Source organism: Procambarus clarkii, chromosome 81 (genome assembly GCF_040958095.1).
Source record: "Procambarus clarkii isolate CNS0578487 chromosome 81, FALCON_Pclarkii_2.0, whole genome shotgun sequence".
NCBI lineage: Eukaryota > Metazoa > Arthropoda > Malacostraca > Decapoda > Cambaridae > Procambarus > Procambarus clarkii.
In genome coordinates, this window is record NC_091230.1 from 1,889,199 (window position 1) to 1,901,943 (window position 12,745).

General features: G+C 42.9%; 1 protein-coding gene across 2 annotated transcripts in view; it reads left to right on the top strand.

Annotated features, from left to right (window-relative positions):
* LOC138358104 (uncharacterized) overlaps window positions 1-12,745 on the top strand; it is a 46,074-nt gene that overhangs the window by 12,851 nt on the left and 20,478 nt on the right. The gene's annotated exons all lie outside the window — the stretch shown is intronic.

Here is a 12,745-nt window from a genome sequence, read left to right on the forward strand (position 1 = left end):
AGAGAGGAGGCTTGAAATTTCGGTGGCCCGTCCACCTTGGATTGTAGATGTTTTTTCCAGCAAAGCCTGTAGCTTAAGTTCTTCTTGGGTGGCAGGAGGCTAGTGGTGGGGCAGGGTGATGTCGTCCTGGTTCACTTGAGGTGGTCTGTCTGGCTTGGAGGAGGCGTCTTCCTTATTGAGGTGGTGAGAGGAAAGTTCACTGTTGCTTGTTGTTATCTTGACCACGAGGTATTCGCATGTACTTCCCAAATGACATCGGCGTTATTGGTGTTCCTGTCGGGTCTTCATCTTCTTCCAGGAAGGTCACTTGTCCCCTCTTGAAGTCGTATTTAGGGTCGACGTATTCCCTCTCCAGAGCGCAGAGGTCAACATAATGTTCCAAGGTCTCGTGGTGGACAAACACAGGGTAAGGAAAAGCAGGTCTTGAGCTGGTTGATGATCCTGTTGCATTCTAAGGCAATGGCCATTCTTGTGCTTCGATTGCTGTTGAAAGTGCCATCGTGAATGAGGTAAATCCATAGTAGAGCTTTTTCTTGCTTGATTTGCTTGGGTTTAGGTCGAAGTCTGGGGCCTCATATGTGACGGTCTCAGCCGAGGGAGATGGAAACAATGGTGATTCTAGGAACTTGGTTGGTTGGCCTGGTGTGGACGTCTGTGTAGCAGGAACAGAAGCACTGGAAATAATGTAGCTTGGATATCGAAGCTTGTCGGCTGATTGGTTGTTGGGTTGGCAGTTACTGTTTATTTATTTTATCTAGTCGTACTTGGCAGTCCATGGAGACGGCGATGTGATCTCCTCCGCAATTGGGCACAGTTTGTTGGGTGGCCTTGACTGTAGCAGCAGTCAGAGCCGTGTTTTCTGGTGTTGATGGTACCAGGGTCCTGGGTGGCGGTGTAGACACTCGTGTGGCTGACGAATATGGTTCGTTCAGCCAAGTAGCGACGGTTAGGAGTGATGATCAGGTTGGAGTTTCGTAGGGCGTCCTGGTGGTCTGGTGCAAACAGTTGCTCCAGAGCTTGCTCGCTTGAATAGAGAAGTACAGCGCCGTCAGCATCGTCACGGATGTCCAACGGGGCTGCATTCGTGATGTCGACGATTTTCCTTAGTAATTGGGGTCCGGTGTAGTATGTTTCGTCACGAAACCGGACCTTTATGCGGTAAATCATGGCTCTAATCGTTGCTGCCCAATGTTTACCCACCCGGCAGTGCTGGGTGCAGAGAGCCTGAGCTAGGGTTTCGATCGTCTGCTTTATTTTGTTTATTTTCATGCCTTTTATCTGGCCACTGAATGTTTTCAATGTGGAAGCGTGATGACATCTTGCCTGACATATGAGTGAAAACGTCACGCCTCCATCGTCCGACGGCCTTAATTGTTTCCTGCACATGCCCGTTAATGTGACAGCTGCGTGGCCCGTCTAATCCGTAAAGAATGTGGGGCGTAGTCATTGTGAGGGCGCAGGCTGCGTAAGGGGCATCAGCGTGTAGGGCGTTGACTTCTCATCTGACGTTGGGGGCCGTGCCACCAGGAATGGCGTAGCCGCAAGTTCTGCATCGCGGGGTATCATGGAGTTTTTCCTTGTCTGCGTCCACGTCCGTGCCCGTACACCCGTTACCTCTGCCATTAAAAAAACAGTCAGGAATTTCCAGTACTGAAAAAAGGTACAGAGTCGGGCGTACATGGCTGGTAAATGATGCTAGGTAAGCAGCATCCTGGAAGTGACCAATGGAGCCCCGTCTGGTGCATGTGTATACAATGCGGGCGTCTTGATGTCCGCGTGTTGTGGGCGTATTACCTCGTGCATGCCTCGCGTGCTATGCCCCGCCACGCCAGGACATCCTCGTGTCGCCGTTATCGCTGTGTCCCGCCCTTGCAGAGACTAGCCCAGTGAGGTTAACCCCAGGGCGGGTGAGTAGGACCTGCGTGTGCCAATCCGTGCCGTCCGTCGGGAGTGTTCATCGTGCGCGATCCTATGTTCTCCGTCCATGAGGTGTTCCCCGATTGTCTGTAGTCGTTCTAATGCGTGCTACGCGTGCTGTGCACCGCCACGCCGGGTCGTCCTCGTGGGCGTCGTCGTCGCTGTATCCCGCCCTCGCGGAGGCTAGCCCCAACGCAGCTGAGTAGGTCCTTCATGCGCCCATCCGTGCAGTCCATCGAGAGTGTTCTTCGGGCGCAAAACCAATGTTCCCCGTCCATGTGTTGTTCCCCGATGGTCTGTAGTCGTTCTGGAAATATTACGGCAGTAAGGGTTGGCAGGGGTGAGCATGTGGCATAAGTAGGACAGTGTGGTAAAGCAGTGTGGGAATTAAAATGCTCCGAAACCCGAACGAACAGGGCTCCTTGCTCCAAGCTGAAGACAACGTTGTACAGACCATATACACTGACGGAACACGCAAAGTATGTTAAATAGTAATAACGTAAAGAAATGAAGCACGGATGTGGCAGTTAATCACAAAATGGTAAATATCACAGTTGTGGGACCGACCTTCACCTGAAGGCCACTGTTGGCGGGTTAGTCTGAAAAACAACGTATGGAAGTGAAAAAGTGTGTACTTCTATTATGATTAAGGCTAGAGTAATAATACCGGATAGAGTATAGTCAGCTCCACAGGTCCAATGGATGCCGTCTTTCTAGGAGAGGACTAAGGGCGTGCTATCATGCTCACCCTTGGCGGCAGGAACTGAAGTCAAGAAGTGTGTGGGCTACCTTGAACCGACAGCACCGGGGACGTAGACTGCAACGCCGAATTGATCTTGAACAGATATTGGGAAAAAGAACACTCTAGGGATAATTTAAGTGATGACAGACGGGTAACACTCCCCAGTCTAGGAGACCACGGGTAAGGCAGATTGCGACTAACGCCAAGTTGTGGGTAAATGCCTATTATTACATATTAATGGTAAGCCCGATGTTAGGCAGGGTACTGAAGCATGAACCTAGGGGAAAAAAAAAACAAATTCGTAGGATGGATGGGCAGCGTACCGCTGAATCAGATTGCGTCAGGTGGGAGCAGGCCGTTCCACGCCGCTCTGCTCGTCCTGAGGGGTGTGTGTTGACCCCTCCGCGATGATTCTGTGGACTGAGGGAATTCTGCGAAGAGAGGGAACTTGGAATTGCAATTAGTAAGATGGTTAAAACCAAAGGAGCAATGCATGCTCGGTCTTAATTGAGGCGAATAGGACACTGGGCAATATTAATAAAGGATTAGTAACTTGACGCCTGGAGTTGTTCTTCCGTTAATCTTGCAATGAAATTTGTGCCTTAGTTAGAATAAGCAGAACTGTATTTTGCGTCATACTATAGACGTAAATAAATTCCCCTGAACGTGTACAGCGTAGTAAATGAGAAAAAAAAAAATCTTGAGTAAATACTGGTTCGATAACATGGTTGGTAAAATTGTAGACCAATTACCACGAACGTAGTGGAGTATGGGACCTTCCAATGTTCCAAGCATGGGAAGACATGTACTATAGTACGTCATTAAATACGCATGAACGTGTAATATATCGCAAATAATGCATGAATATGTAAGAACAACCCATACCCCCAAAATGCAAAATTACCGCATCAAGCTTGATATTACGTCAATGTTTTAACTGGTCGTTAGTCAGAATAAAGTGTGCTGTATAATGTCATACGAATTTTTCGGCGAAGCATGCCCGTGCCACCCCTTGGGTGACGTAATCCTTAACGACCAACCAACAACCATACTAATCCACTAATGGTACTAATGACTAATCTAACCGCAAATGGGCTGTATAAGAATACCATAAAGACTACCCCCAACAGTCTGTGGATAGTAGAACAAATTAATAAATGATAGAATAAGCGTCCCAGACTGTTACAAGTAAGCGGATTAATGAATATTAAAAGTCATTAACATAAGTACTTTTCATCTACGGGCTCCCCATGGCCCGTAACCCCCCCGTTCCAGGCAGCGAATCTTTAACAACAATTAAGTACATTTTAATGTCAATAATAGTAATTCCCAATATCTAATGTATAGAAATAATTATAAAAACAAAATAGACTTAGAAAACCTTCAAAATTATAGTTTTTAAATATGTTCCGGAAAAACCCCAGTGACCGAATAATTATAAGGAAGGCAGAATTGTGAGCAGTATTTAATTACGGTATGGAGGCCAAGGTGTGACAAAAAAGGAAGGTATCAATGAATAAGGGTTATTGTTCAACAGTAGTAACTAATCCAATAAGAACACATCCCAATCTGAGAGAGATAAGCAGCGTGATTAATTAACTAATGCGAAAAAAGTTTTATTAAGTAAAAGGAAAGATTGATTGGGGTTGAGAGAATACGTAGCATCGCGTAGTATTTACAAACTTGGAAAGCCTCGAGTACCACAGCGGTACTGGAGGAGGGAAGTACCATCAACAAACAAAAAAGGTATAAGATTACCAGACCAGAATACCTATTTACCTCAGATGATAACAGGGATAATAATATAATCCATGTAACATAAGTAGAAGACAAATAGCGAAATGTCCAAATCCTTAAATAATTACTGTATATAAATATGTAGCGGAAAATAAGTTAATGAATATGTGAAGAGTAAATTAGTAAGAAATTAAATGCCTTAGAGAAGACATGATTAAATTTGTAACGTGAAACCCAGCGACCGACAATAAAATTTACCGCCCGTGACTGGCCGATAATTCCTAAGTAGGGAAAAACATGCGACTACAGAATTACCCGAAGGGAATCACTTAAAAGAAAATATACAATAATCCTAACATGAAAGCAGTAAGAAAACTTCCCTACTTCGCAGAAACAGTGAAAATAACAGTTGATAAGTAACTCCGTGAATAAGAATTAAGTCAGTGAAGGGAAGAAAAAAGAATTAAAAGTGTGTAGACCGCTTGACCTGTAAGTTGTTTAGCTTGGATTCTAAAGAGTAAGAATAGACTTGACCTTAATTGTAATCCTATTGGGACGTGACAGGATGACCTCGCGCGCCAATGCTTCCGAGGACTGAAGAAGGATTATCTTGAGATACCCACTAAATAAAATTAACTGAGACAATTACATTGAAGTCCATCAAATGTTGTCCTCCGCATGCGGACCGACAAATAAATTGATTTACCTACTGCTATTAAGGGTTTAATTAAGAAGCGTTAAGCATATGATAAGTATAAGATTTGAGTAAAGAATAACCACTTAATGTGTAAACCACAGCTTGTAGTCTTAAAGCTGGAGATTAAAACGTAATCTCGTCCGAAGGAAGTTAAATCATGACTGACATGCGTGCGTCCGGACGGCACTGATTCCATAAGTATGTGGATGGATAAATAATATACGAAATATAAGGTCCAATGCAGCTGTTTCCATAATAAGTTGCTCTCCGAATGCGTGGTACGTTTAACGGCCCTGTGAATTTGCTGATTGCAGGTCAGCTGGAACGGCAGCAGTCGGAGGGTCGTCACCAGATGAATAATAGATATTCATTTCTGGTGCGGTGAAATATGGTCCTTGCGTCTGTCCCGTAAGAATTCCGGGGCAGCAAATTATAAATTTTTTGTTACCGAGTTCGTTGCAATGATCTCCAGCTTCCGGGGTCGTTGTTGGTGGGGCTTCCTGCTACACCGGCGGTCAAAATAATAATTCCGGGTTCAACCGGCAGACATAGGTCTGCCAATCCAATCGCGAGGGGCGGCTGCATAATAATTCCGGTCTCACCCGGCAGACATGTGACTTCTTCCCCATCGCCGTCTCTAGACGTAGGTCTGGCAATACATTAGCGAGGGCGGGTGCATAAGAATTCCGGGCTTAACCGGCAGACATTAGGTCAGGCAATCCAATAGCGAGGTCAGCTGCCTAATAATTCCGGGCTTAAACCGGCAGACATAGGTCTGGCAGTCCAATAGCGAGGGCAGCTGTATAATAATAATTCCGGGCTTAACCGGCAGACATTAGGTCTGGCAATCCAAAAGCAAAGGCGGCTGCATAATAAATCCGGGCTCAACCGGCAAACATAGGTCTGGCAAACTACAGCGAGGGCGCTGCATAATAATTCCGGGCTCAACCGGCAGACATAGGTCTGGCAATCCAAATAGCGATGGACGGCTGCATAATAATTCCAAGCTCAACCGGCAGACATAGGTCTGGCAATACAACCGCGAGGGCGGCTGCATAATAGATCCGGGCGTAACCGGCAGACATTAGGTCTGGCAAACCAATAGCGAAGGCGTCTGCATAATAATTCCGGGCTCAACCGGCAGACATAGGTCTGGCAATGCAATAGCGTAGGCGGCTGCATAATAATTCCGGGCTCAACCGGCAGACATAGGTCTGGCAATCCAATAGCGAGGGCAGCTGCATAATAATAATAATAATTCCGGGCTCAACCGGCAGACATAGGTCTGGCAATCTAATAGCGAGGGCAGCTGCATAATAATAATAATTTCGGGCTCAACCGGCAGACATAGGTCTGGCAAGACAGTAGCGAGGGCAGCTTCATAATAATTCCGGGCTCAACCGGGCGGCCGATAGAATAATTTTTAGGAAACAAACAATAGCGAGGGCGGCTGAATAAGTGGAGAAACGTGCGACTACAGTGGATACCCACAGGGAGGCACCAAATAAAGAATAAAATAAACCGGTCATGAAAAACACCGATGTGTACCACCCTTCAACGAGGAGACAGAAAAAAAAACTGTTGAAATACTATGTTAAGGAGATAATGAGTCTATTGGGGGGAATTAATAAGAATTAAATGAGGATAATCCGCATTACTTAAGTCTTAAAATTTAAGAAAGGCTTAACCCTAACTGTAATCCTATTAGCACGTGACTAGAAACTCGCGCGCCTAATTTAACGAGGACTGTTGAAGGAATAATGAATTCCCCCCTAGATGAATCGCACGAACTGGGAAATCTAACCAGCTTAATTATTTAGTACCGAATTAATACTCTAGATAAGTTATTTAGTGACGAGGAGGAAAATATAGGGGAAAACATAGTATGACATGATACACACAATCTTTTAGGAGAAAAATCGTAACTGTGACCAACTGTTTGACTGTAGAGAGACGAACAGTTTATAAGATTTATAAGTTCTAGTAGTACAGGATTTTGTAATGTAGCGTATTAATAGAGGTTTATAAGTGTAATGATCGAGACCAAAATAGCCCAATAATAATAGAGGCCACTGCAGACAAAATGAAGGGAATCTATTACCTCGAATCATGTGTTGTCCTCCGATGATGTCCGACAATTAACTTTATTTTACCTTTGTGAATAAAGTTTTAATAATAATGCGGAGTGAAAATTATGTATGATGATGTATTAAAGAATAACCTCTTAGCGCGTGCTTAACCGGAAGTCCTCGGATGTTGTCCGACAAATAACCTTATATTACATTTGCGAATAAAGTTTTATTTATGAACGTGGAGTGAAAATTATGTATGAAAAAGTATTAAAGAATGACCTCCTAGTGTGTAAAACACATCTTCTAATCGTATTGCTGGGAATTAAAACCTAATCTCTGACCCCGTAGGATGTTAAGAACCCGACTGTGACCTGCTTGTGCCTGGAAGGCGAGGACTCCAGAATGTAAGAATGAAAAAGAGAAATAAGAAAAAATTAAAAAAAATTAAAAAACAAAAAGGGGGGCCACACAGCGGATTCCATCTTATGTTGTACTCCTTATTCGTGGTGCGTTTAACAGCCTTGTGACCTTTTTCCTGAATGTTGATCAGCTGTAACGACTGCAGATTGAGTGAATTCCCTGATAAATGAAAATTTTTGCCTCATGGCTTTCAAAGGGAAAATTAGTTCCTGAGTGGTGATAATGGGACCTTCTCATCTGTCCAGTGAGAATTCCATAGCAGCAGAATATAATGTTGGTAACCGGGACTATGGCGATGATCTCCGCTAGGGTACTTCAGAAATGTTTTTTTTTTTTTGTTTTTTGGGCATAGCCGGCAGGCCAAGGACGGCAATCCCGTAGCTAGGTGAACTACATATAAAATTTAAAATTTTTTGTTTGGCTTAACCGTCTGACCAAGGTCTGGCAAACACGCACAAGGACAATTCATTCGGCGAAAGAGGCTGCATAGAAAATTCCGGGCTTAACCGGCAGACAATAGTCTAAAAATCCAGCGGCGAAGGAGGCGCTGGGAATGTCTGGCATTCTGGCAACAAGAATGTCTGTATAGAATTTCCGGGCTTAACCGGCAGACAAAATGTCTGGCTCTCCAACACGTGGCTTGCCTCATAAAAAAAAAATTTTTTTGAAGGCCACTACCTGCCGACCGAAGTTCGGCGACCCAGCCACAGTGTAGGCTGCATAAAATTATTTGGCCTAGCCGGCAGACGATATGACTAGCAATCCACAGCTAGGAGCCACATAAAAGGATCCGGGCTTAACCGGCGGACAAAATTCCGGCAAAATAGCATCGATGATACTGAATAAATATAGAATTCCCGGGCTTAACCGGCAGACTATAAATCTGTCAAGCTAGCGGCTAGGGCAAGGCTGTATAAGAATTCCGTATTAATCGTCGTACAATAGTGCTGGGGCAGCCTAGAATGCCCTGCCTAGGCATGACCTAGCTGGAACGTCTACAGGCCGCGTGGGGAACAGCGCTGGGCACACGCCGACACTTGGGAGGAACCTAGCTTTACATTTAGAACATAAGATATCACTTTACCTTGGTGAAAGTTGAGTACTGTAGACCGACACTAGGTTTTCAGCATGTGAGGTTGAAGGGCCCCCGGAGTTAAACTCAACCAGGGTGGGGGCTGCGATCGAGGTAGCAATCGTAGTTTCCATAGCTTCTAGAAGTCCCAAGAACACAAGAGTCCTATGTTATTCCTTTTTCTTGCCAAGCGAAGCGTGTTTGTAGCGTTTGTGGCGAAAAAATTTTCCTTTGACTTGTGGAGCTGAGCGAGGCTGGAGCAAGATAGAACGCATGTCCCTTCCTCTCTTATATAGTCTCCCCGCGGCGCTCCGCACGCTGCGCTGCGGATCGCGCTGTGCAATTGTCTTCTCCTCCATCAGAAATTCCTCCGCATTCCTACGTAATGCAGCGGTTATTTCTTTATTGTGTATTATTCTAATCTGCTTTTGTGTCAAAATTTCTTCAATGTACCTGTAAACATTTTTTGTCAATTTTTTTGTTAATTTATCGAAAATTTTCTGTTAGTTTAAGGACTTGCCCGAAACGCTATGCGTGCTAGTGGCTTTACAAGAATGTAAATTCAACTTCATTTCTATATTCTCTGTTAACCCCAATGTATATATTTCTTGTATATAAATAAATAAATACAGTATTCTCTGTGGTTATAGTGTCAGTTGGGGGGTTAATGGGCCAGGCCGAGCTTGCCTGTGCCCCACAAATATCACCCTTATAGCTGACTAGTTGGTATAACGGCTTTTCCCAAACCTCTCTCTCGCCAGAATTATACTGGCATGTGAGTATCTTTGGCAGTTGATGAATCCTAAATATCTGTCATTCTGTCATTTTCATTTATAATATATAAGGTTTCTACATCTGTAGTCAAGGGAGGAGGGCGGGTGTTTCGAGCGGAGCGTGCCGGAGCTGTGAAGGACTGAGGACGGAAATCCTGTAGCGTTTGCTTAAATGTGCCCCCCCCCCTCCCCCCACGGCGCGCTGCGTAAATGTTTTTCCTCCTCAGAATTCCCCCGCTTATTTTAAAATAAGCAGCGGCCATATTAATGTTATATATACATGTACACATCCTCATACACGCTTCGATTAATAAATCCCAGTGTCCTATTCGCCTTATTACGAACATTCATGCATTGAATCTTTTGTTTTAAATTCTTACTAATCATAACTCCCAGATCCCTTTCGCAATCCGACTTCGCAATCTCAACACCATCTAGCTCGTATCTTGTAACTCTATCATCATTACCTAGCCTCAGAACTTTACATTTATCAGCATTAAACTGCATTTGCCAATCCTTTGACCATTTCAAAACCCTATCTAGATCAACTTGAAGTGATAGTGAGTCCTCCTCCGAATTAATTTCCCTACCGATTTTCGTATCATCGGCAAATTTGCAAATGTTGCTACTCAAACCTGAATCTAAATCATTTATATATATTATAAATAACAGAGGTCCCAGGACAGAGCCCTGAGGTACTCCACTAACAACATTATCCCACTCTGACTTAACCCCATTTATACTAACTCTCTGTTTCCTTTGGAATAGCCATGCCCTAATCCAAGTTAATATAGCACCCCCAATACCATGAGCTTCTATTTTTTTAATTAGTCTTTCATGTGGCACTGTATCAAAAGCTTTGCTAAAGTCAAGGTACACAACATCACAATCCTTACCACTATCAACTGCCTCAACTATGCTGGAATAAAAAGTTAGCAAATTTGTTAAACATGAACGGCCATTTGTAAAACCATGTTGTGACTCATTTATTAATTTATGTTTTTCAAGATGGAGACGAATTGTATTTGCAATTATTGATTCAAGTAACTTTCCCACAATAGACCTTAGGCTAATTGGCCGATAGTTTGACGCAAGTGATCTATCTCCTTTCTTAAAAATTGGTACCACATTAGCTACCTTCCATGACTCCGGCACTCTGCCTGACTCTATTGATTTATTAAATATGGTAGACAGTGGCTCGGAAAGCTCTTCTTTGCATTCTTTAAGCACCCTGGCAAACACTTCATCCGGCCCTGGTGATTTGTTTGGTTTTAGTTTTTCTAATTGTTTAATTACATCCTCCCTGGTAACTGCTAAACTAGTCAACCTGTCCTCATCCCCACCCACATAGACTTGTTCGGCTGAAGGCATATTGTTAAGTTCTTCTTTAGTAAATACAGATATAAAATATTTGTTAAAAATACTACTCATCTCCTTGTCATTATCCGTTATTTGACCTGTCTCAGATTTTAATGGACCTATCCTTTCCCTAGTCTTAGTTCGATATAACTGAAAAAACCCTTTAGGATTTGACTTTGCTTGCTCTGCTATGCGATCTTCATAGTTTCTTTTTGCTCTCCTAATCTCTTTTTTAACATTTCTAACCAGTTGTATGAATTCCTGTTCTAAACTGACTTCCCCATTCTTAATCCTTTTGTACCAAGCTCTCTTTTTACCTATAAGGTTCTTTAAATTATTTGTTATCCACTTTGGGTCATTAGTATTCAATTTGTATGGTATACTACGTTCCTGTGCTTTGTTTAGAATATTCTTAAATAAGTTATATATTAAATCCACATCGAAATCCCCTTTTCCGTCACCTGTCGCTGGGTTCATGTCTCGCTCTAAGACCGGCCCACACCCCATACCCTAGACTTTCCAATCTATTTGACCCAAAAAATTTCTTAGGCTATTAAAATCAGCTTTTCGAAAATCTGGCACTTTAACAGAATTTTCTCCTACAGGTCTATTCCATTCTATGCTAAATCTGATTACTTTGTGATCACTGTTCCCTAGCTCACTCTCTATTTCGATGTCATTAATTTGTGTTTCCCTGTTAGTTAACACTAAATCTAAAATATTATTTTCCCGCGTTGGTTCCTTAATGTGTTGTGTAAGAAAGCAATTGTCAATTAATTCTAGAAAATCTTCTGCTTCACTATTCCCTGTTTTGTTCACCCAGTTTATTCCACTAAAATTAAAGTCACCCATGACATAAATACTGTTAGATCTAGATGCTCTAGATATTTCATCCCATAGATGCTTTGTTTCCATTCTGTCTAAATTTGGTGGCCTATATATAACTCCTATTATAATATTATTTGGTTTTTCGTTTAATTCTATCCAAATAGTTAATGTGTGTGGCTCAGTTTTAATTCCCTCTTTGAGACTACATTTCAAATTGTCCCTAACATATATGGATACTCCCCCTCCTCATCTAATATATCTATCTGCGTGAAATAGTTTAAATCCATTTATTTGATATTCAGCTAATAGTTCTCTATTTTCTACATTCATCCACGTTTCGGTAAGTGCAATAATATCTATTTTTTCTGTGCAGACAAGAGCATTTAATTCATTTATTTTATTTCTTAGACTTCTACTGTTAATGTAATATACCCTAAGTGAATTGTTATTTTGAGGTCCTTTTCTTTCCCTGATCATTTTGCCAATTCTTTTCTCCCACAAACACATACTTTTATTACCTCCTTCCTCCAAATCAATTCCCATACCACTATCTATTAACAGTTTAAACCCAAACAAACACCTCTAACCACTGGTTCCAACGAGTTCGCAACAGCAACAACCCCAGCCCTCGATAGATGCACCCCATCACGAGTATACATTTCATTTCTTCCATAGAAGTGTTCCCAGTTGTCTATGAAAGATATTGCATTTGATTTGAAATATCTTTCCAGTCGGCAATTGACACCAAGTGCCCTCGACATCCATTCATTTCCCACTCCCTTTCTTGGAAGAATGCCACATATGATCGGGATTCCTCCCTTGCTCCTAACTAATTCAATGGCTGTCCTGAATCTCTGTATTAGTTCCTCACTCCTAACTCGCCCAACATCATTACCCCCTGCACTAATACAAATAATGGGTTTGTTCCCATTTCCCGTCATAATATCATTCATGTTTCCAGCAATATCACCAATTCCAGCTCCCAGATAGCAAACCCTTAATCTGTTCCCCCTATCTCTGGCACAAAACGTTCTGTCTAAATACCTCACCTGGGAATCTCCCACAACCAAAATTCGCTTCGGTACCTCCTTAACTTTCTGAGCAGCCTGAGGGGCCTGCGCTCCGCCG